General features: G+C 43.1%; 1 protein-coding gene and 1 long non-coding RNA gene across 3 annotated transcripts in view; one reads left to right on the plus strand and one right to left on the minus strand.

The window, feature by feature from the left end:
- The window catches only part of CLMN (calmin), a 520511-nt gene that overhangs the window by 497246 nt on the left and 2514 nt on the right, over nucleotides 1-20751 (minus strand). The window contains exon 2 of one of the 2 annotated variants that reach the window (XM_069208250.1): nucleotides 13424-13523. The exons of the other annotated variant lie outside the window; for it this stretch is intronic. The gene's annotated coding sequence lies outside the window, so the exon portion shown is untranslated. The remainder of the gene's footprint in view (nucleotides 1-13423; nucleotides 13524-20751) is intronic. 2 annotated transcript variants of the gene reach the window in all.
- Nucleotides 1-20751, plus strand: part of LOC138260103 (uncharacterized) — a 194410-nt gene that overhangs the window by 33335 nt on the left and 140324 nt on the right. The window lies entirely within an intron of this gene.

The raw sequence follows: 20751 nt of genomic DNA on the forward strand, positions 1-20751 counted from the left end.
GACCTAAAATAGTATGACACAGCACCTGACTGAACTCATTGCGGCAAACACTTGGCCTCCCGTTCAGAAAGCTGCAGACGTTGACATGCAGTACTAGCAAAAACAGTAATTACTGTCAACTCTAGTTTTCTGTCTACTATACAATCATGTTGCAACTGAGCGAAAATGCTAACCCTCACACATTACATTAGGATGTCTGGTTTCTCCTAGTTAGCAGCACAATATTGTGAGTATTGCATACTTTGAAGTAACAAAAACTGGTGCCACTTTTGACTAACAACTAACATTTAAGGAAACTTTGATATCATACTAATGTATGGTTTTCTAGTAACTGTTTCTTTCTCAATGTGGCGTTGCTTTGGAAATTGTAAACGCTGCTTCTGAAAACAACAAAGTTCCTAAAAATAGCCCATGACCTACCGACAAGGCAACAAACATATGAAAAAAGACGATATTGGGAAAGGGGAATTGGGCAGTTTGTTAAGAAACAGCCTGTGGGAGTCTTTGCCAAGCAGCGAAGAGCGTGGTTTGGCTTCGGAGACTGACCAGCAGAAAAACAAGCATCAATGCCAAAAGGTCTGGATTATGAATGAAAGTGCCTTTTGTCACTGACTGGCATAGGCAGTCCATAAGTCATCATACATGCACTCTGTCACACATCTTTGCACTCATACATCCATTCACCTATAACCTCATTCTTGCAATCAACCTCGGACACAACTGCAACGAAACATACAAAAACTCAACACATGCAAAATAAATTAAAAGGAGTACAAGTAGAAAAAATACAGTCTAAATGGCAGGCACTTGCATATAACAACAAAGCTAATCATAGAAACAGGTGTCTTTCTTGCAAAGGTGTGGTATATAGGCTACCGTTGTTTTGATGTTCCAGGGTGGCCACCTCATTTCGAACCAAAATATTGGCTATCGCCCATGCTGTGGTATAAATGTGGGTACAATGACAAGCATCTTTCTGAGGTGGGACCCTTGATCCCTTTTGAAAGTGTGGATGGGACCGTTTCCAGAGAAATATAGAGCAATGTTTCAAAGCTCAACTTTGTCTTGTACTAATCATCTCTCCCCAGCAGATGTGAAAACTGTACATTTGTACCTGCACTGGAGAGAGTGCCTTGTCTTACGTCATTGGACACACTGTTCCTGTCTTAATAAGTTACACCCAAACGAGGGTGCACCACGCCGCAGATATGAAAAGAGTGTCAACCTAAATGACCGACCAAGATGCCTATTATCTGCTTATGACTGCTGCTTTGTTTTAAAGAAGACCGTTCCATTCCTGTCTTTCTTCCTTTTTCTCTCTCTTTTTTCTCCTCTTTTCCACTCGGGAGTCACATCCTGTGATTGGAGTATGCCTTAGAGCAGCAGAAGGTGCTTTACATGCAACCAACTTGAATTACTCCCCAGTACACACTTATACAGTATAGACAATGCCTGCACACGGAGGGGGACAAGTCAAGAAAGCTATTGGCTTGGATTCTAAGAAGGGAACAAGAGGTGCTGCCTGTAGTGCACCTTCACCTCCCAAGGGGGTGAATTATTACTGGGCGACAGGTCATATTGATGACCTTTCAGACTCACATTCAGGATGTGTACAAAGCAAGAGAGATTGACTGCAAGGATTCACTGGAGGCATTCTGCCGGGGAATGATGCTTCCTGGCCTTGCCCCAGAAAGCGTGTAGGAACTGGACTTATACTTTGCACTGCAGGACTTGAAGGGGACCCAGCGGGAACTGAATACGTCTAATGTACCAGAATGTGATGGCTTCCTTGTAGACTTCTACCAAGCCTACTCTGCACTCTTGTCAGAGCGGCTGCTGGAGGTATTCCAGGAGGCACGGTCAAGCAGATTCTCCCCCACACAATGTGTGAGGGTGTTATAAGTCTGCTGTTGAAACCTGGAGGGGACGCTGCGGACCCTTCTTCTTACCAACCCCTTACCATGACCAATTCAAACATTAAGGTGCTTTGTAAACTTCTGGTGACCAGACTTCGGGCCATGATAAGGGACTTAGTGCATGACGACCAATATGTGGTCCTACCCGACTGGAGCACAGCTCTCAATATAGGTAGGCTGACATGGCTTGTATGCAGTGGTTGATGAGGAGCAGGAAATGGCATAGGCAGCTTTTCCTTTAGAAAAGGCCTTTGATACTGTTGTCTGGTCCTATTTAAGGCACTAGGGTTCGGACCTTCCTTTTGGGATTGGGTGAGATTGCTATACACGGAACCCGTGGCCGGGGCCAGGGTAGGAGGTACGGTATCAAAGTTGACCAATGGGGATGGACACCGACCAGGGTTTCCCCCTCTCACCATTGCTTTTTGCCCTGCCACTTGAACCCCTGGCTGCCCTATTACACCTTGAAATAAAGGACTGGGGGATTCTGGCAGGTGACATTACACACATTTTTTCACTGTATTCAAGCGATGCCCTTATATTTGTCCGCTCCCCCAGAGAAGCAGTGCTGATTCCGATGTAGCATATGGAGGCCTTTGGAGAAATGTCAGGTCTTTGGGCTAATAAGCATTATACACTCATGTTATCCCTGGGCGGGCTGACAAATAATTGTCCAACGAGTACACCTCCTGGAGCTTGGGTTTCTCATGGGAGGCAGAATGTTTTTGGTACTTGGGGATTATGGTAGCCCATACAGAGGCACAACAGAATTGCTATAATATTGAACAGGTGCTAGGAGGCCGTCAGGAGACCATTCAGTTTTGGAGCATGCTTCCTCTCTCTTCATGTATAGGGCGGCCATAGCCAAGATGGTCTGTCTCCCCACGTTTCTGTACACTGTACAGAATTCTTTTTGTCCCATTAATCATGGGGTCTTCCAAAAATTGGACAGTCTTCTGATATCCTTGGTGTGAGTGAGTAACTGTAGCAGAGTAGCTTTGTTGGTGTTAAAGAGAGATTTGGCTGAAGGGGGTCTGGGCCTACCAGATATGCAGCACTAGTGTTGTACAGCCCATTTACAGTATGCAGCACAGTGGCTCGTGAATTCGATAATTAGGAAGAATGTCTCCTGAAGGACAAAACCAGTGGTGAGACACTGGTGTGACTTCTTGAGAGAGGGGGATGGGCAGAAGTTCTGGTTCCCTATCTAGTATGACAAAGGGCTGTAACTTGGGAGGGGGTGGTCACTAAAGTGATCCGAAGAGACCGATTTGATTGGGAACTGCAGCTGTGAGACATTTCTCCATTCTATGTTATGGACATGGATATGTCCATGGAACAATGGAATTGTGGTGGTTGCCTCTTGGCTGGAGATCTCTACTCTGGGGAAGTCTTTATTACTTTACAGGAAGGCCAGGCTACATTTTAACTGAGGGATGGTCAGTTTCTACAATATGCGGGCAAGGGGAGGCTTGAGCACATTTCTGTCTTCACTGATGCTATCACAGGTGATGGGTGGGCTTCTAAGATGGGGGAGCGGAGGCATCTGATCATGCTTCTGTATACAGCCCTCAGATCTTCCCCGACCCCCACTGCGAGCTCAATGAGCCTGGGAGATGGAACTGGCTTAGCCCTCCTCGAATGCAGATTGGGATCAGGCGTGTGCATTGGCCCGTCCATTTTCTTGCAACAGCAGGTTCAGGTTTATACATTCCATTTACCTTCACTGGATGTATATCACTCCTTCCATCTTTAGCAAGATTTATCCAGCCAGGGATGCAAAATGTCCCAAATGCAGGGTTGACTAAGCCTCTTTTTTGCACTTGGCTTGGAGATAGTGCCATCGATCGAGGCTGCCACTGGGTTTCCAGTCCAAGCTTTGCTGAAGGCACTTCTACTGGGGGTAGTGACGCAGCCCAGGGTAGAAAAATGATGTACAAATTCATGCAACTTGCTCTCCTCTTGGCAAAGAGGAGAGTGACGATTGGGTGGACGGTAACCGGTTACACTCAAGTAGGCCAGTGGGTCAAGAATGTCCTGGAGTGGGCAGTGGCTGAAGAGCAACATATGGGACAGTCGAGGTTTAATGTTAAGGTTCAGGACGATATCGCAACATGAGTGATGGTGCTGGAACGTTTCCATGGCTCAGAACTGATGTGAAGTGAATTGGACTCCAGGAGTTGTAATAAATCAGTTGATTTAAACGGGACTTATGATCTGGTATGTACTATTGTAATGTTTATATCTATCCCAATGGTATTGTGGATCATAGGTGGTGCTGGGGATATATATGGCAGGAGACATGTTTGTGTGGGTTGTATGTTTCCTTTTTTAACTGTGTAAAACTGAGAAATAAATGTGTAAAAAAGGGGAAAAAAACTCCTCTGTGTATTTGGGTGAAAACATGTCAATAGGTCTATTTGCATGAATCCCTATTTGTCTAAGGGCATGGACACCTGTGTGCCTATGTGGCTGTAATTGTGTTTGTCTCAGCTTGCACTGATATCTGTAGGCATGTTGCATTGTCTGTATATACTATGGAAAAGCAAACCTATCAGCACCATCAAGGTTTTTTTTTTAAATGTAAGGCATAATATTCATTTTTGAAAATGTCTACACTTCTAACCCAGCCTCAAACTTATTTGCTTTCTCCTTTACTAAGCCAATGAAACAGGAGCATTTTTCAGCTAACTACATTCAAACATTGTTCACAACTATAAATGCTACATCTTGCTAGTAAAACCTGCGCCCTTCGTTTTGTAAGATCGTTGACCACATCATCAACTAGTTATCTTTTGGCTGGTTCTGTCAGCAGACGGTGGACACTCTATTGATAACAATAGCATCTTGTGGAAGAGCTCTCACCTTGAGGTGATTTTGGCTTTAAAAGGTGAGGCTAATCTCATACTCCACACCGTTGGAAAGTGGGACCCAACACATTTGTATCACACTGGATGTTTCTACCCTACCACATGGTAGTGCCTGTATTTCACACAAAAAAAAAATTGGGCTGTTTTCAAAGCACCTTGGATATCTGAAAACAGAACAATGCTCTCTGGGATGACATGTCAATAGCAAGCAGAGTCAGGATATTCCCAATCCAAAGGTTTGACACTTGGATGTGTTGAGACACAGTTGAGTGACGTTGGACCGGGTCCTTACTTGCAGGGTCATCCCTAAATTTTTGCCTCCGTTTTTTTCTGATCTGTTTTTGTTGGCTTTAGGGCTCTGAGCACTTTACCACTGCTAACCGTTGCTAAAAGTGCACAAGCTCTCTGTCTAAATTGTATTGGTGATTGGTTTATCCATGATTGGCATATTTGATTTACGAATAAGTCCCTAGTTAAGTCCACCAGAGGTGCCGAGGGTGAATGTGTCAGAACAACGCATGCTGGAACCACGCATACCTGAACAACGCAGACGGAACAACGACCGCTTTGTTACCACTAATGCCTTTACCACAAATGCCTTAACAATGATTTTTCATTGTAAAGGCATTCCTGGTAAATGGCATGCATGGTTCCAGCATGCAACCTCCTTGACCCCCACCCCCAAAACTACAGGGACCCCCCCACCCCGCCCCTAAAACTACCCTGACTCCCCCACCCCGCCAGTAAAACTACCCCAACCCGCCACCCGCCCCTAAAACTACCCTGACCCCCACCCCTAAAACCTAACTCCCCCAACCCACACTCCTAAAACTAAACCGACCCCCCACCCCACAAACCTAAAACTACCCTGAACCTCCACCCCTACCCCTAAAATCTAAAATACCCCAACCCCCAAAACTACCCCCACCCCTAAAACCTAAACTTCCCCAAAACCCCACCCCACCCCTAAAACAACTGCAACCCCCCACTCCACCTCTAAAACCTAAAACTACCCCAAACCCCCACCCTCAAAACTTAAAAATACCCCAACCTCCCACCCCGCCCCTAAAACCTAAAACTACCCGACCCCCAACCCCACCCCTAAAACCTAAACTACCCTAACCCCCACCTCGTCCCTAAAATTACTGTGACCCCACCCCTAAAACCCAAATCCACCCCAACCCCCACCCCTGCCAATAAAATAACTGCAACCCCCACCTCGCCCATAAAACCTAAAACCACCCCAAACCCCATCCTGCCCCTAAAACTACCACGAAAAACCACCTGAACACCCACCCCGCCCCTAAAATTACTGTGACTCCCCTCCCCTGCTACTAAAACCACCCCAACCCCCCCACCCGGCCCCTAAAACCTAAAAGTACCCCAACCCCCCACCTTTGCCCCTAAAACCACCCTGACCCCCCCACCCGCGCCCCTAAAACTACTCTGACCCCCCCTGCCCCTAAAACCTAAAATTACCCCAACCCCCAACCCTTGCCCCTAAAACTACCCCGACCCCCAACCCCACCCCTAAAACCTAAACTACCCTAACCCCCTACCCCGTCCCTAAAATTACTGTACCCCACCCCTAAAACCCAAATCCACCCCAACCCCCCCACCCCTGCCAATAAAATAAATGCAACCCCCACCTCGCCCATAAAACCTAAAACCACCCCAAATCCCATCCTGCCCCTAAAACTACCACGAAAAACCACCTGAACCTCCACCGCCCCAAAATTACTGTGACTCCCCTCCCCTGCTACTAAAACCACCCCAACTCCCCCACCCGGGCCCCTAAAACCTAAAAGTACCCTGACCCCCCCACCCGCGCCCCTAAAACTACTCTGACCCCCCCTGCCCCCTAAAACCTAAAATTACCCCAACCCCCAACCCTTGCCCCTAAAACTACCCCGACCCCCAACCCCACCCCTAAAACCTAAACTACCCTAACCCCCTACCCCGTCCCTAAAATTACTGTGACCCCACCCCTAAAACCCAAATCCACCCCAACCCCCCCACCCCTGCCAATAAAATAAATGCAACCCCCACCTCGCCCATAAAACCTAAAACCACCCCAAATCCCATCCTGCCCCTAAAACTACCACGAAAAACCACCTGAACCCCCACCCGCCCCAAAATTACTGTGACTCCCCTCCCCTGCTACTAAAACCACCCCAACTCCCCCACCCGGGCCCCTAAAACCTAAAAGTACCCCGACTCCCCACATTCGCCCCTAAAACTACTCTGACTCCCCTGCCCCTAAAACCTAAAATTACCCCAACCCCCCACCCTTGCCCCTAAAACCTAAAACTATCCTGACCCCCACCTCGCCCCTAAAATCTAAAATACCCTAACCTCCCACCCCGCCCCTAAAGCCTAAAATTACCCCGCCCCTAAAAACTAAAATTACCCCCACCCGTACCCCTAAGACTACCCCGCACCCTACCTCAGCCCCACTTACCTGATCGCGTCCTCTCCGATCCAGAGTCTGTTTTCCTCTGCCTTAACCACGCATGTTCGTTGTTGTGGACATGCGTGGTTAGGCAGAGGAAACAGGGTCATTGTTCAGGAAAGCATTATTCTCTTTTCGTAGACAACGACCCTCGTTGTTCCCACATCATTATTCAGGCTGCTTACTGCTCAGGGCCTGTAAATCAAATGCTACTAGTGGACCTGCAGCACTAATTGTCCCACCCACACGAGTAGCCCTGTAAACATGTCTCAGACCTGCCACTGTAGTGTCTGTGTGTGTAGGTTTGTACTGCCAGTTCAACCTGACAAGTGTATCCACTTGCCAGGCCCAAGTTTTCCCTTTTTCTACATGTAAGTCACCCCTAAGATAGGCCTTAGGTAGCCTCATGGGCAGGATGCAGTGTATTTAAAGGGTAGGACATGTACTGGTGTGGTGTACATGTCCAAATAGTGAAATACTGCTAAATTTGTTTTTCACGATTGAAAGGCTTATCTCTCCCATAGGTTAACATGAGGGATTGCCTAGAAATACCTTTTAAGTGTAAGTTCCCATTTGGAGCAGATAGAGATCTGAGTTTGGGGACTCTGATCTCACAATTTAAAAATACAGCTTTTGGTAAAGTTGTTTTTAGATGGTAAGTTTGAAAATGCCACTTCTAGAAAGTGGGTATTTTCTTGCTTAACCATTCTGTGTCTCTGGCTGGCTGTTGAATATATGTCTGGGTCAGACTGGCAAATGGGCTGTTTGTGGATTCACTCTAGACAGTCACACAACGGGAGCTGCGGTATGTCCTGCATATCCTGAGAAGTCTTCCTTGGCTAGAGTGGGAGGGAGGAGCTGAACTTGCACTTGAAAGGGGTGTGCCTGCCTCACACAATACAGTCTCGAGCCCCCTAGAGTGTGTCTGGGGCAGGGCTGAGTCTTGTGCACTACAAAGTCTTCCCTTTGAAGTTTGTCTACTTCAAAGGCAGAAATTAGTATAACTATTGGACTGCTGACCCCACAATGTTAGATTACTTCTGGAACAAGAGGAACCTCTGCCAAGGAGAAAAGCTTGATGCTTGAGGAGGACCTGCCACTCTGCCTGTTGCTTTGCTCTGCTGGCCTACAGTTGCTGCTTCTGCCTGAAGAGGGAAAGTACTGGACTTTGAAATCCTGCTTGTGAAGCTTCTCCAAGGGTTTGGACTGAGCTTGCCCCAGGTTCTGAAGTCTCAGGGATATCAAAGACTTCATCTGCGTGACTTGCTAAGTGGTGTCAAATCCAGTCCCTAGGCCCTTAGAGGTGGAAACTGGTAACCTGTGAGGGACAATCCATGCACTGCTGTGTGCTTGTCAGAAAAATCAATGCAGCATCTGCCTTGAGGCTGGAGAATTGACACAGCGCCTGTTCTCAACGTGGACCCTTTGCACAGCGTGTCAGAATTTTCCACGCATCGACCCTGGACATCAAAAGCTTCCACATCACTGCACAGACCTGAGGCTGCTTGCCTGGAAATTGACGTATCCCTTCCCTGCGAGGAAGGAATTGATGCCCAGCCTCACTTGCAAGTAAGGAATCAACGCATTGCTTGCTTTTCCGACTCAAGCTCGCCCGTGCAGCTTTATCTTTTAAGCATACCAGGTACTTTGTGCTAAAACAAATGCATCCATTGTTTTCTAGGGATTAAGACTCTTTTTACTTTAAAAAAACATATCTTTGCTTGTATATGTTGGATTTTTGTTGTTTTGTTCTTGTTTGATTTAGATAAATATTGGCTATTTTTCTAAACTGGTGTGGAGTCCTTTTGTAGTGTTTTCACTGTGTTACTGTGTGTGTTTGTACAAATATTTAACACATTGCCTGACTGCTTGTGCCAAGCTACCAGGGGGGTGAGCAGGGGTTATCTGATCTGTGTGTCTTGATTACCCTGACTAGAGTGAGGGTCCTTACTTGGACAAGGTGAAAACTGACTGTCAACTAGAGACCCCTTTTTTAACAAGCAAAGAGACCTCTAGCAGAGGTCTGCTGTGTTAGAACATTCTTGAACTGGCTCTGCCCAAGTTCTGGCGAGACAGGTATTTGGGTTTGTGATTGTAATGTTCTTCCAACTTCATATATTCACGAGCAGCTGGACACCTCTGCTCAGTACTAGTGCCTCTGTGGGCAGCAAAGCACTGTTACAAGGAAACTATGAAAGGTAGATCGTCCCTAATCACAAAACAACCACAAGAATGAATGTGTGAATACGACTAATGCCATGATACAAATTTAAGCAGCGTGACGTGATCATTCAAAAATGTGTTTGCTAGTTAGCTTTGCACCAGCGAAGACAGTGAATTTGTGATTAGAAGTTTTGCTCGAGCACCTCACAGAAGTTATTTCTGCCTAGTCCTTATCTGCTTTGGGTGCAGCCACGCGTGCGCTTTAAGTATCAATCTGTGAATCATTTGTGTGGAAAGTAAATATCCGTTCCTTGGAAATAGTTAATATTTTGCTTTGGGTATGTTACACATTGCTGTGGCGTTTACCAAATTGCTTCTCTCTTTGCTGTTAAAATTGGATCAGTGTCTACTTCCGGCATTTAGCCCAGCACAGAGCAACTGCATTCCACAAGGAGCCTTTGCTCTGTATCGGAAGAGGCACAAGCCTGAACCAGTGCAAGAACTTCACCTAACTTAGAATGCAAGTGGAGTGGGGGGCCTGCTTCACAGGGGTCGGTTCCTGTGATGCGCGACTACTGAGACATACTGCTTGCCCATCAAAATGTGAACAAGTTACTTTAAATCCATGTCTCTTATCGTTCTGCTCAACAGTACAACTATACTCTCCAACAGGATTTTGGCACTCTGGAATGCGCACAGTACCTTTGGAAATACCTCTTACAAAGATACTTTCATTTTGCATCCTCTGGTAGAAAATGTATGCATCACTCTACTATGAAGTAGCCTTACTGACAACTACAGGAGACAGCATAAATGACATAACGTAGGTAGAAATATTGAAAATGGCAACAGACTATTTTCCCCAATAGTAATAGGCTAACAAATGTTGACCAGCATCACACTTACTGCAACAAAATGTGGAGGGACTCAGCCTCTGATCTAAGCAGCTTCTGCATAAGGATCTCATAAGTCTCACAGCGTCCACTAAGAAGTCAGTATCTCAGAATGTACTGCCATCTGCCCAGGTATTGTCATGGATGCCATCACAAGTGCTTTAAATGGACAGGTACTGTCTGGTACGGAGTACCTGCACTTAATTAATTTGAAAGGCAAAGTATCTGTACTTCTCAGCACTGCTGCCAAACATTAAATAGGAGAGTACTGACACTTCTCAGGAGCAAAAAAGTACTGTAAAAATTTAATAACGGCACTTCTATATTTCCACCTAAAGCAGTGACCGTCACAGAAGATGACTTCAAAAACACAAGTTGGTCTCCTCAGAGCTAGCATAGAATAGAGCTGGCAGACTTTTTCTACCATGTTGTGTGAACTCAAAACTGGCCGTGAGGATATGTATTGTAATGCGCGTCAAGCTTCCTGATCTGGAAACCTAGGTCTGAGTGTCTGCAACAGACCTACAGATAGGTCTTTATACACAACATACTCTCAGTGTTGGTGTTAGACAGTCTACCCAAAGGCAAACTCGAAGTTCTAAAAGTTCTGTCCAGGGCAATAGTGATGCTCTTCTTTGGATGGTGTTTGCATGTGACACACTCTGACCTCTTCTGTCGACCCTACAGTAGGCAGTGGTTACTGTTCGGTATCTGTAGTGGGCATCTTCATTTATTTCCGATGTCCCATGCCCTCTGATACTATTGTACACCAAATGGATAACCACGTTACTCAACTTGTACACTTGACTCTTCAAAATTAAACTAGGCAGAGAAGTCCAGGCTTACTCCAGAATGTGTTACTGGCAGTTCAACTCAAATTTAGTGTGACATATTACTCACACGTAATAAACTCTTAGTCCAATCAGAGCTCTTAAAGGGGTCATTTAGGGAGGAGGAATCGTACATAAATTGGAGAATGTCCCGTTTTGCCCACTTTATGGTCCCTCGCATTTAAAGGTCGGGAACTACCGGATTTCCTGCAGAAGCTCGCAGTTCTTATTGCCAGTGGCCCATCAGCAATAGGAACAGAGAGGTGTCAGTGTAGAAGAGCTGACTTCCACTAATTTCTGGTGAGTCTTTTGATGCTGACTGATCCTGCTTGAAACATCCATGGGTACCTCAAACAGGAAAAAAGCTGAAATGTCTATGATGTATTATAAGAAAACTCTGAGCATCAGGGGCATTGCTTTTTTGTTTTCCAAAATAAACCACCACATTGAAGGTTTTTTTTTCAGAAAACAAAAAATGCTGACTGGGCCACCATGATATGGTAGATTGGCTGGCACTCATATTGTTATCAAATATGTTTCCACCGAGGAATTGTTAATTTGATGTGCAGGCTGCTGTGCAAATGAAACTCACCCTATAGTCCACCGAATTTTAAATGGCCTCCTAAGTATTTATATGTAGGAAATGAAGCTCTGTTAATATAATGAGCAGCACAGAAAAAAAAAAATCAAACGGTCATAGTGCCTTAAACAGTTGAGATACGTCCTAAATGTAGGATAATGCGCCATGCTCATAATAACATTGTTATTATACAGGGGAGGGATTGTGAGATCACCACTGTCTTCAGAAACACTCAGGCCTCTGTTCTCTTATTGTGGCTTTATTTACACATTCCAGTCAATAGAACAATAGTGCCCATACAGGATGCTTCAATGACTAGAGTACACTTCAATACAACTGCCATTTGTCCTTATTTTTTAGAAGCCTGTGAGCGAGGATGGATGTTTAAACCGTGGCTGCTGAGAATTTGACAACAAGTGTCATAAAGCATATATAGACTTTAAACACCCAAAATCCACCATAAAGTAGTAAACTGGGATTCTGGCCCACAGAAAAAAGTAAGGTTTTAGCAGGCAAAAAGAAATGGCCCAACGTCAAATTTCGTGTCCACACAGGGAAAGGAGCTATCAGGTTCATTAGTTGGTGACAGAGGAGGGGGTAGTGGGCACAATTTAACAAGAGAATAGTGGCTGCTCTACTTGTTTCCAAAGGCCTAAATAATTAGAAAACTAATGTTGAAATAAGCTAGCACCCGCAGGAGGTCTTCTGGGTGTATCAAACTTTAGGGTCTCAGGTCTTGTGAATGGCTGTTCACAATAAAAAAATTCAGTTAGCGCAGCCTTCACAGAATCTTGGGCATTTACTGAGGCAACAGGATCCTAGCTGTAAATTGAAAAGTGGTATTGAAAGTTCGCATCCAGTTATACCCTTAAACAGTGATGTCAGGAAATGCACTCAAAAACAAGGAAACCAGTTTTGACTATTGTGGTTATGTGCCAGGAAATAGGGTAACACATACAAATCCCCATGGTCTCTTTCTGGATGTAAAAGGGATGACTGACTTCCACAAATGAATTGACTCTATGCAGTGTGGAGATGCCTGTTCCCCATGCCCACAGTGATAGAATAGCCCTTGCTCTGTAAAAGTCTTTGGTTTGTTTCTTGCTAGGTAAGCCAAAAAGTCTGCGTGGCTCTTGGGTGGCTCATTTGCTCCAACCAACCTACCACAGGCTGCACTCTGGTGGGCTAGCTCATCTCTCAAAAAGTCACTACAGCTTCTTCTTCCAAAGCAGCTCACAGTGAGTAGCTTCTTCTGTTCCAGTCTGTATAGTTAATTTGAGTACTGAGAATCAAAACTGGTCCTACCCTGAGGAGAAGAACTACCATTTTGTGCTACCTGCAAATTAGCCTAGAAAGTGTAGAAGTTGCACTGCACCCACTTAACATAGTATACGTTAGTCCAAATATATAACACAGAAGCATTTTACACAACACTCAAACCACTATATAAACACAAAGAACGAAGGGCCACAATTAAGAGGAACTGAACACGTTTTTCAGGGGTTTGTGGGGGGTGCGTTGTGGGGGACAAAGTGCTTTCTCCCCAGCAGAGTATATGTAAAAAGAGAAGTGCAATGGAATTATCAATCTTAGTCTTGCATTGCCAGGTACAAGGGGATAGAGGTCAACCGTGTGTGCGCCATAGGGCTCGAACAGGCAGAGCTTAGCTGTGGAATGTCAATCAATCAATCAAAGAAATTTGTAGAGCGTGCTACTCACCCGTGAGGGTCTCAAGGCGCTGGGGGGGCGGGCCAGGGAAGGTCACTGGTCAAACAGCCAAGTCTTGAGGTTCTTTCTGAAGACTAGTAGGTCATTGTCACTGGAATGTCATAAGAAAACATGTAGCTCCCTCATTGCCTTCCACTGTTTGCCAGAACATTTTAACAGTCATGCGATGTCGTAGATCTCCTTATCATATAACATATGTCCCTGCAAAAGCACCATATCCGACAGAGCTATAGGAAAGACACAGTGCGTCATCCTAAGAGTCAGTTTTGGACAGTAGCTATCTTTATTAAGTTGTTTGACTAATTAAATCAGGAGTGTTACATTGGTCTGAGGGGCATCCGTATTCCTTGCGAGATTGAAGGAATACCCTTTGAGACATATTAAAGTAAGGTTAGTGAAAAAAGGTTGCAATTTGACTGGTAACTTACTAAAATTACCGAACACCATAAACCAGAATTATGTTAATGAAGTGTTGAGATGTAATTGTTTTTGTAGATTACTAATCCTGTAATATGGACTACAACAGATATGAAAGAAAGACTAATGATTGAAAATGAATTAACAGTTGGTAAGAGGCAGAAGAAAGAAAAGTTTTTAAAAAAAGACAGACAGATTGAGAAAAGACAATGATTCAGTAGGTAATTGGATGAAATTGACAATGCAGTACAAGAAAAGACTCAGTAACTAAAGCAGGAAGTGAGCATGGGTGACAGATTTTGTTACAGAAAGTGGAGTGAACACCATTTTTAATTTTAGGGGGGAGGGCCGTATGAGACAAACTCACTTTGATCATAGTAAGACAGCTGCCATGCTGCCTTTTCGGATTTATATTCCTAAGAATGAAATGTGATAGGAGTCTTTATAACCATAGCTCTGATAGTAGCGGAGCAGGGTGCTGCAGCAATCCCCAAAATAACCATGCCAGAGTTTCAAAGGTGAAGAAGTATTAAAGATTACTTTTTGTTTTTAACTTCTTACATATGTTCTGATTTCAAGGACAGAGGCCAATGTCAAATTAGTCTTCTGACAAATTTGTGTTTGTTTTTTTAATCACAAAGGCAGGTACTTTTCTTTTTCTTATTGCAAAATATGGGGATTTAGTAAAGTGAACTATGTGACAATCGTGCTGGTGTAAAAGGAAAGGCTGTAGGATGTTGTTTTATTCTAACAGACATCAAAATGTAAATACCTATAAATGAACTGTACAGATATCTCACAATAAATTAACAGTTAAGAACTCACAAGTAAAATGCATGTTTTTCTAATTCTGAAGTGTGATGGAAACTAAGATATTATTAGGATCAAAATAAATCATGACACTTTACTTGGTGATTTGCAATTGACAAATAGTCAGTGAAACACAATTTTCACATAGTATCATTTAGGCGCTATATAGTTTTATCAGTAAATAAATCTGTGCAAATATAGTGGTCATTTCAAGGGAAAATGTGCAGCCTGTAAATGACAGTGGCTACCACACCATTCTTTACTAATATATCTGTGACCATGTGCAACACCAGCTATAAACTACACTCTTAACATCTGTGGAATGTGAAGGGCTCATTTGCAATACTTGTTCCTTGAATGATGTTTGATTTTTTTCAGAATCCCTATGATGTCAGTGATGTAACATTGATGGCATCACCCGCAGTATGAAAATTGCTCCAGCACCACTGTTTATAATAACTGTTTTTTGTTTAGATTTAGAGAGCAAAGATATTGAGTGATGTCCCCTTTCAAATTGAAATTCTCAAAATATGTAGGGCACGATAATAACATTTTTCTAATGCTTTGTGTTTAATCTTCTTGCCAAAATGGCCATGAAGAAAATGATTACATGAATACTCTGAAGACTTGTTTAGTAATGGTTAAGAGTATCACTGGAAATTCCTACCATAATGTTAAAATTTTGCAGCATACTGTGCAGGGCCGGATTACCAAATAGGCAAAGTAGGCACCAGCCTACGGGCCCCATACCTTTTAGGGGCCCGTGACTATGGATCAAAATAATATTGATTTGATCTTGAAAGAAAATTACAATCAAACTTTTTTAAATTGTTTCCAGAAGATAGCAAAAAAATGTATCGACTCAAAGAAACGAAAACTTTACATTGAAGACTCTATATAGAAAATATTGTATTAATGTACCCATTAACAACTTAAAGTACATAAACCATAGAAATCAGATTCACATAACAGTTTGTTTCTGAAAAGCTCATCTTCTGTCAGCTGTCAGATTGTAAAAAAAAAAAAATGGGCCAAGCTACATATGTGTAATGTTTAGTTTTGTGTAATAAAATTGGTTTATTAAAAATGTTGGTTGGTAAAATTAAAAATGTATTAGGAGATAATTTGTGACGGGGCCCTGAAATTTTGACTGCCTAGGGGCCTCCACAGGGTTTAATCCAGCACTGCTCCTGTGGCTGATAAAGTTGCATTAGGAAAACCCTGTTAACTGACAAGTGCTTAACCAAGAGATACCTGAAAATGCTTACTGATGTAGTATTTTATTCTTTAACGTGGGTTTTGCACTTTTGTCAAAGAGCTGTATACAAAAAAATGGATTTGTGTTAAACTCAAGATTACACTTGTGAGGAGATAAAAAACAGAATGGCAGGCCTAGATAAAGGAGAAAGGATTTACCAAGATGTGTTGTTTCAAAAGGAACTATAGTGTAAGCGCCAGAAAACACGATAATTTCCAAAACTTTTGGAAAATCTGTCTAAATAAAAAAAATAAAGTTTGATACATGGAACTTTTCAATAGAGAACAGAGTGAAACAAATATTGTCAGAGCCAATAGGTTTGACGTTGGTACAGCACGCTATTGGCTTGGTCAATTGTTGTTTGTGTACGGTAGAGAAAGCAGAGACCGCAACACCTGAAAATGGATGCTACACAAAACAGGCAATATGAAAGTCAATTGATCTGGCTTGGCTGTCAACATTTGGTTCTGTAATTTTTTTGTAAAAATTGTTCAAAAGGACTACTTTAAGTAAGTTTTCATTGGCAATCGCAGGATGTTGTCACTCACAGAAAGGGAAGCCAATGGCTGAAGAGGGCTGCCTTTGTACCCCGTAATGTATGGCATAGTGGAGAGAGAGAGAGCTAATGTGCATTTAATATTAAATTCAAATGATCCTGGTTAACGCCCGAACTCAGGGGTTTTCTTTTCTGTAACATCCCTTTTTAGATGCATTTGTCAATCTTCATATCTCCATTCTGCACTGCCACTCTCCAACTGGTTATGAAAACGGTAGCCATCAAGAAATAGTAAAGATAGGTGAACATCATTCCTAGATGGTCATTATTTTTACAGTCAGTCGCACGGTGGTACAGAGTGGTACAGCAGACCTGGGAGCATAGTCTGAAACAAGGGGTCTCGCGTTTGCTCGAGTGAGAGCTGTTAACGTTTTAAAATTCCTAATTGGACTTTTTGGGCCACGTAAATTGAAAATTAAAAGTAAAACAGTTGACATAAGAGAGTCGATTCAAAGTGCCATGGCTGCCATGAGCGCGAAGGAGAGACACTAATGGAAAAAGAAGTTTGCTCGCAGTCAAACGTATCAGCAATCATGCAAGTATCCATGTAACAGGGTCGATGTTCAAGGCAGTAACAAAACCGCCCCAAGGAGGGACAAACGGAAAGCATTTACCAATGATAACAAAGGATTTTCGAAAGGCAAGCCCACAAACTAGTGATAGTGATGGGCATGGTTAAAAGCCCACAGATAGACTAAAACATGTCAGAGTTATTGCACGCTCGACCGAAAAAGGGTTTGACAAAGAGATGCTACAGAAAACAAAGCAACTATTTTCCGTAATGTCCATTTTCAGATGCTTTTTTGTCAGCACTCCTTTCACTTTGGACATGGCCTGCTCAATGAGTGTGAAATGGTCCCTCATGCCTTCCCATAGATGCAAAGGATACATCCAATAGCACAAGGGTGAGAGTGAAATACTCTTGCGGATTAAAGAAGTGAATGGCAATGTTCAAAGCCAATGGCTGAATGTCAGGGGCAAAAGAAGCCAATGGCTGAAAGAGGCTGACTTAAAGCCCTTTAAAGTAAGTAGACTATACAATATTTGCCAGGGATGATGTAAGAGCAACACATGATAAACCTAAAAATGTTTGCAAATGTGAGGTGATTGTGCATAAAGTGTAAATATGAGAAATAAAATATGATGCAATTTTCCCATGCTTAGAAATAAGAAGGATAGATGGAGACGACAGATGAAAGGAGAGCACTTTAGGTTAAAAAAGCAGTAAAGAATATGATGGGCAGTAAGAGCACAACCTGTGTACAGCATCAGCTTCAGTCAAAAGATTGAACAATCATCACTGGCGGGCAGTTTCAGAAAATAATAAGTGTACAAAAGAATATGGTGGTTAGACATGCCAAATGTATAATTCAACCCAAGCGAGATGATAACAGATGTGATTAGAGTGACAGGTATCTACAGAGGTTCTTCATGGCAGACAGGACGGCAGTTTCTGTGTAGTTAGGTTAAAAGCCAGATTAAAGGAGGGGAGTGGAGAGAAAAAAAAATCAGGATAACAAGAGAGCTGCGAAAGAGTAAGAGATAGGGTTCCTTCGGGAAGGCACAAGCTCATAATTAAGTATGAAGAAATTGGGAAAGGGTTCAGTGGAGAGTGTGAAAGACAAAAATAAACATTAGGTAAGTAAAAGAAGAAAGATGGATACGCACTAGGCTGGAGGCAGAAACAACTGTACAAACAGGGGAGCAAATGTGGTTCATTTGCAGAGTAACAAGGCAGATTCATTCTCTCTGTGTAGAGAAGGTGAAGACTAACTTGCACACAGTGATAGATTTTTTTCCTCAATCCAGGAGTACATTCATGCAGATCAAATTCGAAAAGGAAAGTAGCATAAAGGAAAAGAATGGTGGGGAGGTGGGGGGGGGGGGGGTGCCTGATGTAGTGAAAGATTGAGAGTACCATATCAATCAAGTATAAATGTCATGCCACTGGTCTGTTTTCCAAGAAAGGCTCATTGATTCTTGTATAGAATTGATACGTGGTGGAACTCACGCTGAGCAGCCTTATGGAGAGCAGAAGGGGTATGGAGAGAAATGGAACGGTTTTATGCTGTGAACGGTAATGGGCAGAGCTATTCGATGATGATAATTTGAACTGAATATGTAGACGTCATTCATACAAAAAAGGGATCATTCTTACCCAATGACATGGTAACCATAAGAAAATAATGACACAATCAGAAGCCTTGCTGCATCTTTGGCTACTGATGACGTCATTGCACTACCCACAATTCAAAGCAATTTCATCTAACCCAAATAGCCCATGGGGTTTACGTTTCATATCAACGTGTGCCAGGCCCTCACCTGGAAGTCATATTTCTATTCATATTTCTACTGGTTTTAACCAGTCTGCAAGGAGCCAAATAATATCAACATGTAACAATAGGCGCAACGCCTTTTTGTCACTGTGTTTACAACCTGTGCCTTAAAGTAAGATTACTTTGTTTTACACTGCCCGTGTTCTTTTCTCGCTGTTTCCTTTAACACCGTCCTCGTGTTCACAGTTAACATAGGGCAACTAGAATTATACGATTTCATTAGAAGACCGGAGGTTATCATTATGCACTTACCACATTAAAATTTGACATCCGCTACATAATTTGCTGATATTAACAAAAAAATGTTTCCCGCTCAAGTAGATCAACAGTCACTTAAAAGACAAGTCACTCATGGTGCTGCATAGTGACACCAAACCTTGTGCTCAGGTGATTGGTCCCTTTTCAATTGCTCATTTCTTATTTAAGTTTTAAACAGGTACTAACGAGGTGAAAATCTTTGTCTAAATCCTATTACTAGGGTAATAACACCTCAAAATAGTGCAATAACATAGGCACAGAATGTGCCACAAGGTTTGCCTCGCCTCGCAGCACAATTTAGTCAACACTGCCGCATTTTTTGGGTCCTCTATTGCTGTTTGATTCCAGAGGCTGTGAACACAATATACCCTTCAATGATACTTTGTAAATAGGATCTCCTGTTGGCCTTGGGCATGGACACAGTTTTCCACCCATTTTAGATTTCTTTGTAGCTTATAACATATCTAGAGCATACACAGCAAACGAAATTGCCTTTTGCAGTTGTTTTGAATTAATTTGTTACCATATAGATGGCAGGCGCTTCATTTAAGGAAAGCAAGCAAATACTGATCTCTTTTTCTTCAACTTTTGTCAGAAAGACAGATCAGCACGTGGTAAAAAAAAAATGCTCGCTTCCGAGCAGTGACAGATATTACACGGAGGCGCTTCCTTGCCTGGGGAGCAGGAAAAAATATGCCTTCGTGGAAACAGAATCCTATATTTACATACACTTGTCTCTGCCTCTTCAGCACCCACAGAAAATACTTCCGCTCCTCTTACCAGGCTCTGCACTTTTTGTCTGCCTGTGACCTCTGGTCTTTGCTGAATAACAGCAAGCATTGTTTGTTAAACCAGTTTCGTGTTGGCTTGGCTATTCTTGTAGTTCTGTACTCTATGGGCGGCTGAGTCAAATCCTGCGGCCTAATCTTTACTTAATTACCGCACACCTGGCAATGACAAGTGTGAGATAAGCACTACACTCGCCGCGACTTTCCCCAGGTATATTTTAAAGTCAAAACTGCCACAATTTACCTGGAGAAAACTGCCTGCTAAATAACAGGATATGCCTATTCTAATGTGGTGAGAGCCAAAATATGTTTGTTATGCCCCATTTTTCACACATTAAATGTAACTGGGTCTCATTGATGGTAAATTGTGAACCCTGAGCAGTTGAAATATATCAGTTGTGATAAATATTACACCCCCCGCACCCCCACCCCCCCTTTTTGGGCCAACTACTATCTCTAGAAAGTAATGTCATTCGACCATCTATCAAAACGGTACACACAGGTACCCAGGCAGGCAGATTTCACATCTCAGCCATTCCCTGTATACAACTAGATTATTGTTGGGCTTTTCAAATGAAATATGAGGTTACTCCTCCTACCACACATATCACGATTACTATGTGTGTGATAAGCATCACACCTCACCCATTTCCTCCCGTTAAATGTTAGCAGGTAAAACCTGTCGATATTTACAAGATCAACAATGAGCAACTAAATAATGGGACAGCAGGCCCCATTTTAGGGCAATTATCGTAATTGGGTGCTATTTGTTACATCCGATGAATCGACATTCCTGCACTCTGAGGGTGTTGGGTGTAATATATATTGCAAACTTTTAGGGGCCAATCCTAATTGGGGCCTCAGTCAACAGCACTCTATATGCTGGGGTGCCTCAA

The sequence above is a fragment of the Pleurodeles waltl genome, chromosome 9 (genome assembly GCF_031143425.1).
Source record: "Pleurodeles waltl isolate 20211129_DDA chromosome 9, aPleWal1.hap1.20221129, whole genome shotgun sequence".
Taxonomy (NCBI): Eukaryota; Metazoa; Chordata; class Amphibia; order Caudata; family Salamandridae; genus Pleurodeles; species Pleurodeles waltl.